Source organism: Trichoplusia ni, chromosome 8 (assembly GCF_003590095.1).
Source record: "Trichoplusia ni isolate ovarian cell line Hi5 chromosome 8, tn1, whole genome shotgun sequence".
In the NCBI taxonomy this organism is placed as follows: domain Eukaryota; kingdom Metazoa; phylum Arthropoda; class Insecta; order Lepidoptera; family Noctuidae; genus Trichoplusia; species Trichoplusia ni.
In genome coordinates, this window is record NC_039485.1 from 3,244,777 (window position 1) to 3,257,891 (window position 13,115).

General features: G+C 33.6%; 1 protein-coding gene across 1 annotated transcript in view; it reads left to right on the top strand.

Moving 5' to 3' along the window:
- The first annotated feature begins 3,946 nt into the window (after positions 1 to 3,946).
- The window catches only part of LOC113496725, a 35,179-nt gene continuing 26,010 nt past the window's right edge, over positions 3,947 to 13,115 (top strand). The window contains exon 1 of the mRNA XM_026876042.1: positions 3,947 to 4,486. The gene's annotated coding sequence lies outside the window, so the exon portion shown is untranslated. The remainder of the gene's footprint in view (positions 4,487 to 13,115) is intronic.

The following is a 13,115-nucleotide window of genomic DNA, read 5'->3' on the forward strand; positions in this document are numbered from 1 at the left end:
AACCTTCCTCAAGAATTGCTCTATCTATTGTTGAAAACCGCATCAAAATCCGTTGCGTAGTTTTAAAGATTTAAGCGTTCATAGGGACATACAACATGACACATGACAGAAAAAGCGACTTTGTTTTATACTATGTAGTGATATCTTTTATCGTAGCTACTTACCAATGTCTTTATATTATTGTTCTGTGTTATTAATTGGTGCATTTCGACTTGAAATTCAAAAAACTCAAAGTTGTATTACAGAAAAATCCGATATCAAATTATTAGGTCACTTTTACAAGTAACTTAAAGGGCGTCACCGTTGCTAACCAGGAAAGGCGTATATAGCGTCCAAAGCGCCATTAAACAGCACTTCACGCGGCATTTGCTCAAAACTCAAGAACCTAACATTACCTACCTCTTAAGTTAAATACTCTTTTGAGCTGTTATAGAGGTAAAGCGAAAATTACTAGTAATGTTTTCACAAAGTAATGGCTTCATTAGTTATTGAGTAATGATCGCATGTTTTCATGTCAAAGTTAAAACGCATGAGATGTTCTAGAACATTTTTAGAAAAAGAAAGTTTTAATAAATCATTGTTCACCTTTTTATTCATAATTTATTATGGCCTTATCGAGAGAAACATTCCCAGGGGTATCAAATTTATCAAAACAATTGAAAGTCGCTGTTCAGAAGCAAGTTTGACACCAATTATATTGTTCCAATTAAACAATGAAACTTTTTCCTATTATGATTTACGATAAACGCGAAAACATGAAATTCGGTTGTCAAAGATAATAATATAAACGAATGTTTAAGATAAATCAATATAATAAGCATTGTCAAATTTCTTGTCGCATTCCTGCATAATACCATACATTCCGGGAAAACGTTCGACAAAAAAAAAGCCAAGAGTGTATTTATAAGTTATTTGTTGCATTAGCATATTTTTCTAAAAATAAACTAGTTAATTCATAAGTTGATTGTATTTATAATTAAATAGTTGACCTGAACCCACACAAAACGGTTAAATATTTCAGTATAAATCATATTTGTAGTTGGAGGAATTTTGTCATAAGAAAATAACATTTGAATAGGTCTATGTTACGTATCTGTTAAATGAAAAGCAATAATCTCTTTATGCACAATGACTCCCATGGACCATTTCCATAAGTATTCCATAGCATAGATATTTGACTGCACGGATAGCCGAGTGGTTGCGGTCACCACGCCAAAACCACTGAACGCGTCGTGTCGCGGGTTCGATCCCCGCGTAGTACAAGTATTTGTGTGATCCATGAATGCTTGTTCTGAGTCTGGGAGTTATTGTGAGTTGTATGTTTGTGAAACCCCCCGCGACACAAGGATTAAATTCCTTAGTGCGGGAGTCGTTTTTATAAAGAAAAGAATAGATATAGTCTTTAAAAAAACAACATTAAAAAAAGACTTTCGTTTCACACTAAATAAATTAAATTAAATATATTAGAGAAAAAAAATACTATTCATCAATCAAAAAATGATAGATCAGATTAAATCATTTATACATACGATAAAATCTAAATAATACCTGCATACTTAACCTTACTATACCTACACCAGTACACATGACACTAATCTCTCCAAGCTCTCAATTATGATATTTTTTGTAAACCTGTCACTGAACACAATGCTTAAAGAATTATTCTCGGTATTGTTTAACAATTGACGGGCGATTGTTTTTTGTGACTCTAATCTCGGTAATGTGTTGGTTTACATAGAGAAATTCTTTTAAAAGTAACGGTTTGGGTGAAGTGTCTTCAATTATAAGCTTCTAAGGTGTTTTTTTTTATATTTCGCTGTACGTAATAATATTCAAATTACAATGGTTATAATTATGTTCGTCTTTTTTAATGTTGTGATAACGCAGTATGACGTATAAATAATAGAGTGTTTAATTTGTGCATTATGGATTATGGGTTGTAGATATAATAACTAAATAAGGCAGCTTTGCTTATGACACGTTGCGCGATTGTAAAATAGCATCCCTATTGAGCTGATGCTCGTAAAATGAAAATAATATAGAGAACATACGTATTTATACTCAAATGATACAACGGTATGCCTTCAAAATGTATCAGGATTGAAAGACTAGTTAAGTTCGTCTCTCAATCCGGGGCCGCGCCACAGCTTCAGCTCACGATTAAAGGACCGATGAAAGGATTAGGGCAACCCCGATAAGTACGCATGAGTAAACCGTTGTATCATTCAAGAATGTAGAGAATAACGTTCATAGAAATAAACCCATCTTATACTTAAAGTCATCTATTTCCCATAAATTCTCACACTTCTATAATAAAATACATTTCTAAACGATAATTTTGACATATTGCGACAAGATATCTCTTCTATACGGCAATGTTCGGTAACTTAGCAAAAGCGTGAAGCGATTAATAAAATATTTACTACAGGTTAAATATTAATGACTATGTATTTATCGCGAGACTCGGGAAAATGAAAGCCGGATCATATCCAACACTCAATATTAATATGAGGATATGGGTATAATTCATCACGTACTAAGTAGCTTAACGATTGAGTGAAGAACGTTTAGTTTTCATGTACTTTGTGTCGTTTTTTTTGTAGTGGTAACCTCATAGATAACCAATACGAGCTCTAAAATATTCTTATTTTCTGATTTAAACAAAACCTCTAATTCACATAATTATTTAAACATTTCAGTTTTTTGAGGAGCTCGTGGCTAAGCTATAACCGCATAAGTGATCCGATCACAGGTTAAGCTATGCTTGACGCGGTTGGTCCGTAGATGGGTGACCATCTTTGTCATAACGAGTTCCTCCGTGTTTCGGAAGGCACGTTAAATTGTGGGTCCCGGCTGTTATTCCTACATCTTTGACAGTCGTTACAGGTAGTCAGAAGCTTGAAAAAGTCTGACAGCCAGTCTAACCAAGGGGTATCGTGTTGCCCAGGTAACTGGGTTGAGGAGGTCAGATAGGCAGTCGCTCCTTGTAAAACACTGGTACTTAGCTGAAACCGTTTGGACTGGTAGCCGACCCCAACATAGTTGCGAAAAAGGCTAGGCCAATAATGAGTTTTTTGAAAGGAGTTTTACAAAAAATCGAGTCACGTATACAAAGATATCCTGACTGAATAAGCATTCGTTGATCATGATCATTGAGATGTCTTGTTCTTGTCTGGGTGTTGCGGGAATGTGTTCGCTCTTCCGCATAAGAAGACCTCTTGCTCTTCTATTCAAGTAAAATATCTTCAATTAACTTGATGGCATGTATAATTCCCATGACTAATCGAAACGAAATGCATATACTCGTAGATTTCAGCGTCTCCTACCATAGCTTTGTTAAGTTAACAATTGGCTTGAGACACGGACGTATAACATCTTCTCTATAACCTTTCTAGGTGTAATATTTTTTCAGCAGTATTAAATTGCACAACAATAGCCGTATTACAGTTAAAGACATCTCTGTCAAAGATAGATTAACTCACATGCGGATTGATCAATTTGCACGGTAGTTATAAAGGCGCAACCTCCTTATATACAGATTTGATTCTATGTACGGTTGAAACGTATATTTGATTATGAGATCTTGAGATACAAGTATTCAATTAACTAAATGAGAAGTCATAAAAATGTATTAATAAAGCTCTTAGACTTAAAACTTTTACTAGTCATTTAGATTTAAATTTGCCGTTATATACTAATTATGCTAAGGAATGTTCTCTTCGCAAAACTAGATTTTTATTTCGAGAAAAATGTTACGATTATATGCCATTTGCATGTTTGTCATCGTTGGTAAGCGATATTGATGTCAATGGGTTTAGTAGCTTGTTTTATTGATAAGGATTTGTTGGATCGCTTTAGTATGTAGGCGATAGACTAGGACTTAAAGCTTTGTAAATCGATACTAAGCTCTTCGTGATAATATGTTTTAGTATCTTTAATCGAATGCGAAATCGATTAATTTCCATTTTTATCGACATACAACACGCAGTGTCGAAGAACACGAAGAATTTGTTCATGAACAATCTTCGGCAATCATGACAAATGTTGTAATATGCGCTAACGCATACCAATTGATAGAGTCTGTTGTACAAAGATAAAGTGATCCCACACGTTGAACTTACACACATTTCATTCATCATCTTCGCACGAAGTTAATTCAGTCAGCTCAATCGGTTCGAAAATTTGGTATGTATGTAGGCAGACTTTCTCCGGGTGAAATGAGTTTGAAGAGAGGGGGGCGCGACCTTGTTAGAGGGAGGTTGGCTTGGCACCTGCGCAGTATCCACTTGTCATTCTCCCACCGCCGCGAGCGCACCGCCGCGACCGCACATTGCCGCGACTCCCGCGCACGTGCGCAAACATTTTTTATACCTAAACTTTTTTTTTAAATCTCTGTGCAACGGTTTTAGTGCGAACTGTGTTGTGATTGGAACATTGCTTCTTGACTTTTGATTGCTGTTCGCTGGTTCTGTGTTCGGTGATAACGGTATGTTTTCATTGATATGATAATTTATTACTAATATGTGTTATCTCGGTAAGACAACTGAGATAATTAGATGATGCAGTTATTAAGCCATCAAACAGCGTCAAAGAGCCGGCCAGTGGATACTGTTAAAGCTTAATTCCCAGGGTCAGATTGGTTGTATTGCTGTATATTACCCATAAAATATCTAGGCTGATCACAATATGTCAAACAATGCATACAATTCGTTAATCACAAAGGTTATGCAAAATCAGGGAATATTACGATGGGTTTTGCATCGAGCTATTGTCCAATATTTTATGTACCTTGTATTGCTAATTGTACAATCGTCACTAATATTCATGAGATGCAATATATGGCTCATTAATGGGTAGCCGTGAACGCACCGCCATAAAGCTTAGCCTCATTACCATGTTATATTATTGTTAGGTAATTAGTTGGAAATATAAAATACGAGATCTGGCTCATACTAAAATACCGTAGTAATGACATAACTACAGGGTTTTATGACAACAGTGAGATTTTATTATGCGTCAAGATTGCTTACAAATATGATATAATGTAGAGCTTAAAACATAGTTGTTACAGAGATGGTACTGAGTGCTTAGTTAGAAAATGTTAAGTAGGTCATCGAATGAGCTTATCGTAAAATTATTTTTTAAAGATCTACTTGCGATTGATACACACATTTAAGTAATATAAATTTTACAAACAAATAGAAAAAATATATATTCTTGTGCAATAAACAACAAAAAAATTACCATCGATCGATCCGTCAGACATAAAATCTGCTTTCAATTCGAAGAACTCTAAAAAATACTACTATAATCAACAACTCGTATAGAGTTATAAAGATATTGTATGATAAACACAAATTGTAAGTCCGGAACCGTAGTATTCAGAGCGAAGCGGCCGATGTGGGGCGGTCGCACAGGTGCCTCGCCCTCAGACGGAAGTCGTGTTCTATCAATGTGTGAAATTATATTAGTATCATCAATTGTATACACATACGAGTGTATGCTGTCTTATCAGTGATTGGTGATCAATTGCTGTCTTAGCTTACGCATGTGTGTGTGATAAAGTTGCATCGTGTTTTGTTTTCGGTGATATGTGTCCTTTACATTTTGATTATTGCACATATTGCGCAGATCCCATAAGGTTGGGAACTGGGCAGGATCAAATAAGTTGTTTTCAGCTATTTTAAAGATATGTAGGTTATACCAGCTTGCACATGAAAAGCGAATTGAATTGCTTGACTACTACTTATTGTGAAAAAGAAAGAATGGTAAAGGTCCCAGAAAGTTTTAAAAAATTCTTATTACGGCTTATAATTTTGAAAGCTAATAAAAATCAAGAATGTCTAGTAGAGTTTGTGGGTCATATTATTATGGATTTGGGTAGCTTTTATGAGGTAGTTTAAGTAAAGAACGCAGAATGCAGAAAGCAAATAAATATTTACGACTTGTGTTTGGCTAAGACAACTGTTTATTATTACGTTTAATGATAATATATATTTTTATAGCTTAATTAACAGCGTATTGTGTTTTGTCACGCCTTTGCCGAATACCGAAATATTACGGGTTGTAGCAGCGATGTAGCAATAATAAAATTAAACCCAATTATTGTGTAGAAATATTAATGTATATTTTTATGTGGACGACAGGTCTTTTTTCCACCCAATTGTTTCATTCTAGAAATACGACTGACAAATGATTTTTGTATGTGACGGATGCGCGTGTAGCAATGCGCACCTCACAGGGTTAAAGGAACGTATTTTTATATGTTTTCATTTTGTTCTTCAAATAATCTTTATTCATTAAATTATGAAAAAACTTATCAGGCATGGACACGTGTCTTGGCATCGTTATTATAATCTCTTAATTATGCTTTCCATTTCATAAATTCACGAACTAACAATGTCATATACAACTATCAAATCACTTTGACAGTTCCTAAAGAAAAACCTTTTTTTCTCACTAAACAGACGATTTAAACGGTCGATAAAACCGTTCGTTCAAATATAGAACAATAAAAGCATAACTCATTCAGTAATCGAATTAATTACCATTCGATCTCGTAACCGCGTAAGATCCGCGATCTCGTAATTTATTCGTTTACTGTGTATAGGCTCATTTAAACGAGGAATATCGATCGCATTGCTATACATTGCGAAGCCACGCAGCTCTGGTGGTAAAACTGATGAATCATTGCCAGCAATGTATATAAACCTAAGCGATATTCTTCACAACATCTAGATCAATTTTAAACGGTACAATTCTGTTGCGTTTTGCGCGGCCGCCATTGTCCGCTGCACACGGCCTTGACATTGGCTAAGGCGTTTGGTTCAAAAAGTTACGTATTTGAGTTCATTCATCTGTTCTTTTGTAAGTTCGGTTAAGTAATTATGGGTTTGAGGTTAATTGTTTCAGTAAGTTTCAATGTTTTGTGATGTAATGGCACCATTATCTTAAAATTGATTTTTTTTACATCTATTCCTAAAACTAATTAGTTATTGAACATTTTAGTTGTTAGCGACCATATTTGAGTATTTCAGTTTTTAGGTAGGTAACTCTGGGGTAAAAAGGAAAGAAAATATTCCGACTTCAGAAGAATCTCATATCATATTATCAGATATTTTTCTAAAGTGTCGCTTCAAATTGTATAGGCTTTATAAAAATATATGAAACCGTCTACGCTTTCATACAAACGAAGTTGCGCCCATGTTGTCCGGGCTCTATTCGTAACAAAAATAATGAGGTACTTTTTCTTCAAATTATTCCCGTAATAAATCTGAGGTGTTACTTTATAAAGAACCTCAATGGCTCTCTTACTCCTTTACTAAAATAAACCAATGCTGGCACTTGAAGAGTTTACATTTGAAACGAGATAAAGAAAAAAAATACATTACAATATTTTTGTTCTAGTAGCTAAATGAAACCCAACAAACATGACATTTTGGTTCAAGAAAAAAGCGTCACAAGCAATTGACCTATGTCATAGCCTTTTGCCTTGCTCTTATTTAAAGTTTATGACAGCAAAATAAGACCATAACATTGTCTTAAAGAAACAGGTACTTCTGCCACTTGTCATCCTGAATACCAGTATTACACAATGCTATTATCAAAATAACGAAATTATTCAAATGGGCATACACAATGAATGACACGGTACATTTTGTTCGAATCGGGCCTGATAGCCGTTCATTGAGCTTTAACAATAGAGGTTGATTCAATTACGAAAATACTTACGATAGAGGTTTTACTTCAATTAAGACTATTTCAATTGAATATAATTAAAGGTATAATAATATTTTGGTGAAAAAATGGTTTGTTGGACTTTTTAGAACTTAGATTTTTTTTAAGAGAAACATGTAAAAAATTATCTTAACTTCGTTATCAAGCATGCATTTATTAAATACAGCTTGTACGATGTGTGTTAAAAATTTCTCAAGTAATCAAGAAAGTAGCGACAGAATTATTAAGTAGGCTTAATGTGTAAAAACAATAAGTCGTTATGTTTTATCGCCCTTCAAAAAGCCCGAAGCTTAACGTTTCACATATCAGTCAAAGGCGTAAATCTTCTCATACACAACTATGGGTGGCTTGTCCAAACAATGGAATATTAAAACTTACCTTAAATTATACACAGAGAAAGTTGTTTTCAAAAATGTCCGACTGAAAGTGATCGTGAAAATAAACGAGTGTCGAAGTGAATGGAACGGTCGGGTCGCCCTTAAGTCTGATTAAAAATAAAATTAATTTTAAATTAAGAATACTTACTTGCCAAGTCTCTTGCAAGCCATATATTAAAAAAAACTTGCTCTTCGATTTCAAAGAGAGCGTTCATTTTTTTTATTTTAATCATTATTTTTCTTTTTTACTTAAAGTACAAACTTATTGTTGTTACACAAGAACAGGCTGACAATAAAAAAAAAGTATTTTAAAATAAGAAGACGTTCGTAGTCATGAATGGGCGTTAGTTAAGGAAATTCAATCTTAGAATAACATTAGCATATTTTTACTTAATTAAGACAATTAAAAGATATTTAATGTCTCATATATTTTAATTAAGTGGGTGTTTAATTATGATTCTGTGTTATAATGAAATAATAATCAGATAATATGAACAATAGTTTTATATTGGTGATGTGGAAATATTCGTGTTAATCACCATTGATATAAACGTTCAGTTTCTAAAGCCAGTTAATTAGTAATCAAAATGGGATAAAGTGGGATATGTCTGTCATGTAATTACTTAGCTTAATTAGCTAATTATCAAACCGATCCCACTGCAATTCGACGATTAATTTGGGTCAGAGATGATTATATGAATGAATATTGCCTATCCCAAGGTGGGCCGCAAGGCCAGTGATTTTATTATTATTATCTATGGGACGTAACCATAATCAATTAAAAGAGAATTAGATTCAAATCTATAATCATCGGCTAAAATACTGAATTACTCATTTGTCAAATCAAAATGTTTCAAAAACAAAACAGCAAAACAATCTTTTAAAGTTTCTTAAATTCTTTATAGATACGGATCCCTAAAAATAACTCCCCACACTTTACCCTTATACCCTCAATTATAAACAAACATGTTACTTATCTCCTTCATTTCATCCTCAAGAATTTAAATTGTAAATAGAATCCAGTATTCTAAACTATCCCACCCTCGTCTTATCGCTCAACAGATCATATCTTAACCAATGTTCTTACAATCTTTAGACATGATTTCTATCTACGATCAAAATTAAGCTCTTCGTTCTTGAGGCAAGGTTAGAGATTGAATGTCGGCAGGTTGACCTGGTGCTTTTGATTCTGATTTCTGTCGTGTTGACCAAAATACTATTCGATTATTTATACGGATAGTCGAGAGGTAAACGTTATCATTTAATCAACGTGTCGAGGGTTTGAAGTTTGAAGTTTTGGTGACTTGTTTGTTTTTTAAGACAGACTTCCGATCAATTTTCTCTTGCCAGGAAATTAAAAGCAATTATTCTGAAACTATAGTTATTTTAGGATATGAAGGTTTAAAATAAGAGGCTTGTGTGTCATCTGTTCAAAGGATAGACATTGGTAACCACACTCACGTCCACAACATAACACGACTTACCTCTTCCTGAAAATAAGTCTTTCAATGCACTATGAAGACTCTACAACAGACTGGTAGTAGAAGACTCGTAGTAGACTTGCCGAAGATATCTCATCAACCAAACGTCACACGTTTATCCGTTGGATTGTTCATCCTCATCTCATTTAACCGTCTAATTAAGTAAACAGGAAACGTGTGGCAGTCTTGTGCGTCGGTATTCGTTTAATCGTCAGTAATAGGTGAAACCCATCTCCGTAAGTCAGTACCGACCTTATGTTTTTGTTTGGTCACTCACGGTCCAATGTCCGTACTTTCTCCGTTTAGATACGAACTGAGATTAATTGGATACGATTTGAATTGAATTTATTTCGTGTGGTTGTATGTTATGTTAGATGTGATGATCTGTGAGAATTTTACGTAATTTTGAATTTTTTTTTAGCGTTTTGATTGTTTTAAGAGTAGTATTTTGTTACTGAAAAATATTAATTTTATTAAATCTATTTTAGTTACTAAAACGATATGTAATTAACGAAATACGAATTACGAAAACCGGCAAATCCCGGTCTTTTTTAAATTTTCCTTTGTAAACCACGTTATTCGTAAAAAAAATACATCAAAATCATTACAGACCAGACGCAGACCTTTTTTTGAGATTCTCTTGCTTTGTGAGAGAAATTGAATATTTCTTTCAGTATTCAAAATACATAGTATACCTAAAGCCCCCGGTCTGTATTATACAATTCGGTTTATCCGTCTAATCTCTTAACACTAGATATATTCTTCAATACGCTTTATAAAATGCTCTACTCAGTAAGATTTCGATACTGAGCTAAAGTGATAAATCAACATGGCGCCCGTTATTGGCTTCAGCGCGCAAAGGACAATGTTCACAGCACCTATTGATGGATTACTTGCCCCAGTACTGGAAACTTGATGACTAATGGAGCATAAAATATAGTACTTTTATTAATACTACCCATCCTTTGTAGCAAGAAAATCGGGTGACTTCATAAGGATTGTATTGCATAGAGTTTAACACGTATTTGTAAAATAAATACTGGTTTAAGTATCGTTTATCTTTTTAAGCCTAAAATGCTTTCAATGAAAGAATTCTTTCTAATAATTAATTATAATTACTTAATCCTTACGAAACATTTCTTTATCTTTGAAAAAATGTACTTTCGATTTTATAGTCTACACTTCTCTCAATTATTACATCTGTCTTATAAATCACAAGAATAACTCTAAATATATATAAAAACAATTATAAAAATAAATCCGTTGAATTACTTATCCAATTAAAATCATATTACTTAAGCTACAACACATAAACTAAGTGAAATAACATGTCGTGATAACTCGATCATTACTCTTCATTTGGGTTTTTTAATCGATTCAAATTTATATTCGATTCAAAAGCACTTTCTCTAGTTAGGGAATGATTAATTGATATCAATTTACCTATTCGATATTTTATGTAGTCGTTATTTAAAGGGCAAGCCTTTCTACACGATATTCGTGAGTTTGTTAATTGAATAATTATATCGATTACACTGGGTTATTTTTGTTTTTGTTTGTATTGGGAATATATTATCTCGTTAGGTGAATTGGAAAATAATTAAGGCTTTTTAGTTTTCATAAATCAAATCATTTCTAAATAAATTTGATCCTGCGTTCTTGAATTGCGTTAACGAAGACAATCCGTTTTAAAAGTTTTAATAATTTCAAAAATAAAGTAAAATAATACTCTGAATATAACCATCACATAAAACCTTATTATACTCTATACTCGCCCTCATTAAACTCATACCTTCACACCAGATTAATTAAATACGCCGTGGAAAAGAGAAGCCACATAAACCACAGAGCGCTGTCACTCCTCCATAATTTATATAATTCTATTGATTTAAGTGAAGATGTTAGGCCTTTTGAACATATGGATAAGCTTGCACTGTGTACCCATCCCTTGAGAAGGAATCCAAAGTCCTTGAGCCAGCCAGAGTCGCGCATAAGCAGTAGAAGGTATGTTTTTATTCAGTGGAAAACCGACGTATCCCCACGCCGTGCTTTTAACGTGGGTCAGTTCACCAGGAAAAACTAAAAATAAAACCTCCTCGACATCTACAATACATGACCGAAGGAGTAATAAGCGTCATTAAACATATTATATCATTCCACGAAACCCCGATGCTATGATAAGAGAAACCGAATAGTAAAAGTTCAGAACGCAATAAGAACTCCTTGGTCGTTTTTGCCGCCGTGGGAACACCATTTTAAATTAATTTCTACTTAATGTTGGGAGCCGAAAGTATTTTGTCGGCTGTAAAACGGAAAGTAGTGTGGCAACTATTTAACTCGATGATCTAAAAATGAGCAATTATATTTTTTTATGGCATCACGCTAGTTTTATTTTGTGGGTGTAGCTTCAAGTGTTGGTGTTAATTGGCAGTCGCAGCTTACGTAGTATTATAATTATGTAAACGGTACCTGTATTATAAGAAATTTACTATTTGGGACTCGGGATTTTTTTGCTATGATCAAGATGATTTCATAAGATACTGTTTTTAACTTTAGGTTTTATTTAATTGGCCTTTCTATACATTTGTACAACATGATGTCGTTCATAAATATGAAAACGACAGTTATCCAATACTAGCTTTTGCCTGCGACTTCGTCCCCGTGGGTAGAAGATATAAGTTATGATTTATACCTGCCCTGTTTTTTTCACATTTTCCATTGTATCTTCGCTCCTATTAGTCGCAGCGTGATGGTTTATAGCCTAAAACCTTTCTCGATGAATGGTCTATTCAACACAAAAATAATTTTTCAATTTGGACCAGTAGTTCCTGAGATTAGCGCGTTCAAACAAACAAACAAACTCTTCAGCTTTATATATTAGTATATACATATAGATTATTCGGTATTTATGATATTATGATCGACTTTAATAATTAATAGATTGATTCAATCAGCTTTTTGTTCCGCAAATATTACGAACGACTTATTTTGAATCACAAAATGTTGAATACGTCCTGAAACAACGAATACTAATAAATAAAATTTTCAAAACACAATTACCTACTCTCTTACTACACCTCGTAACACTGCCTAGTCACCAGCCTTAAGCTAAAACCTATTTATCAAACAACATAAATAATTTTTATAAACGTATAGTAAAATGAAGACGTGTCTAAGCTAGAACGAAACCAGTATGGACGGAGAAAGTTCACGTAGTAGGGGTCAAGACGTCTCACATAACATTGGTGTTAATAGATTGTGTTTATAGGAATATAGGCGATACTCAATTTATCACAATCATTTACATATGGGTAGAAATTATATTTGAGTTAAATTTGTGATTTGTGCTTTGTGGAAGTTGAAATTATTTAGTAGTAAGCTTGCTTGTGGAGGTTTTGTCTGTGTTAAAAAAATGTCTGTGTCATTTGTCATTTTGTCAACACGTCTGTACGTTATTTTTTACGTCTAAGTATCGTTCATGATATTTTTATCGTGACTAGAGATGAAAGACAATATGATA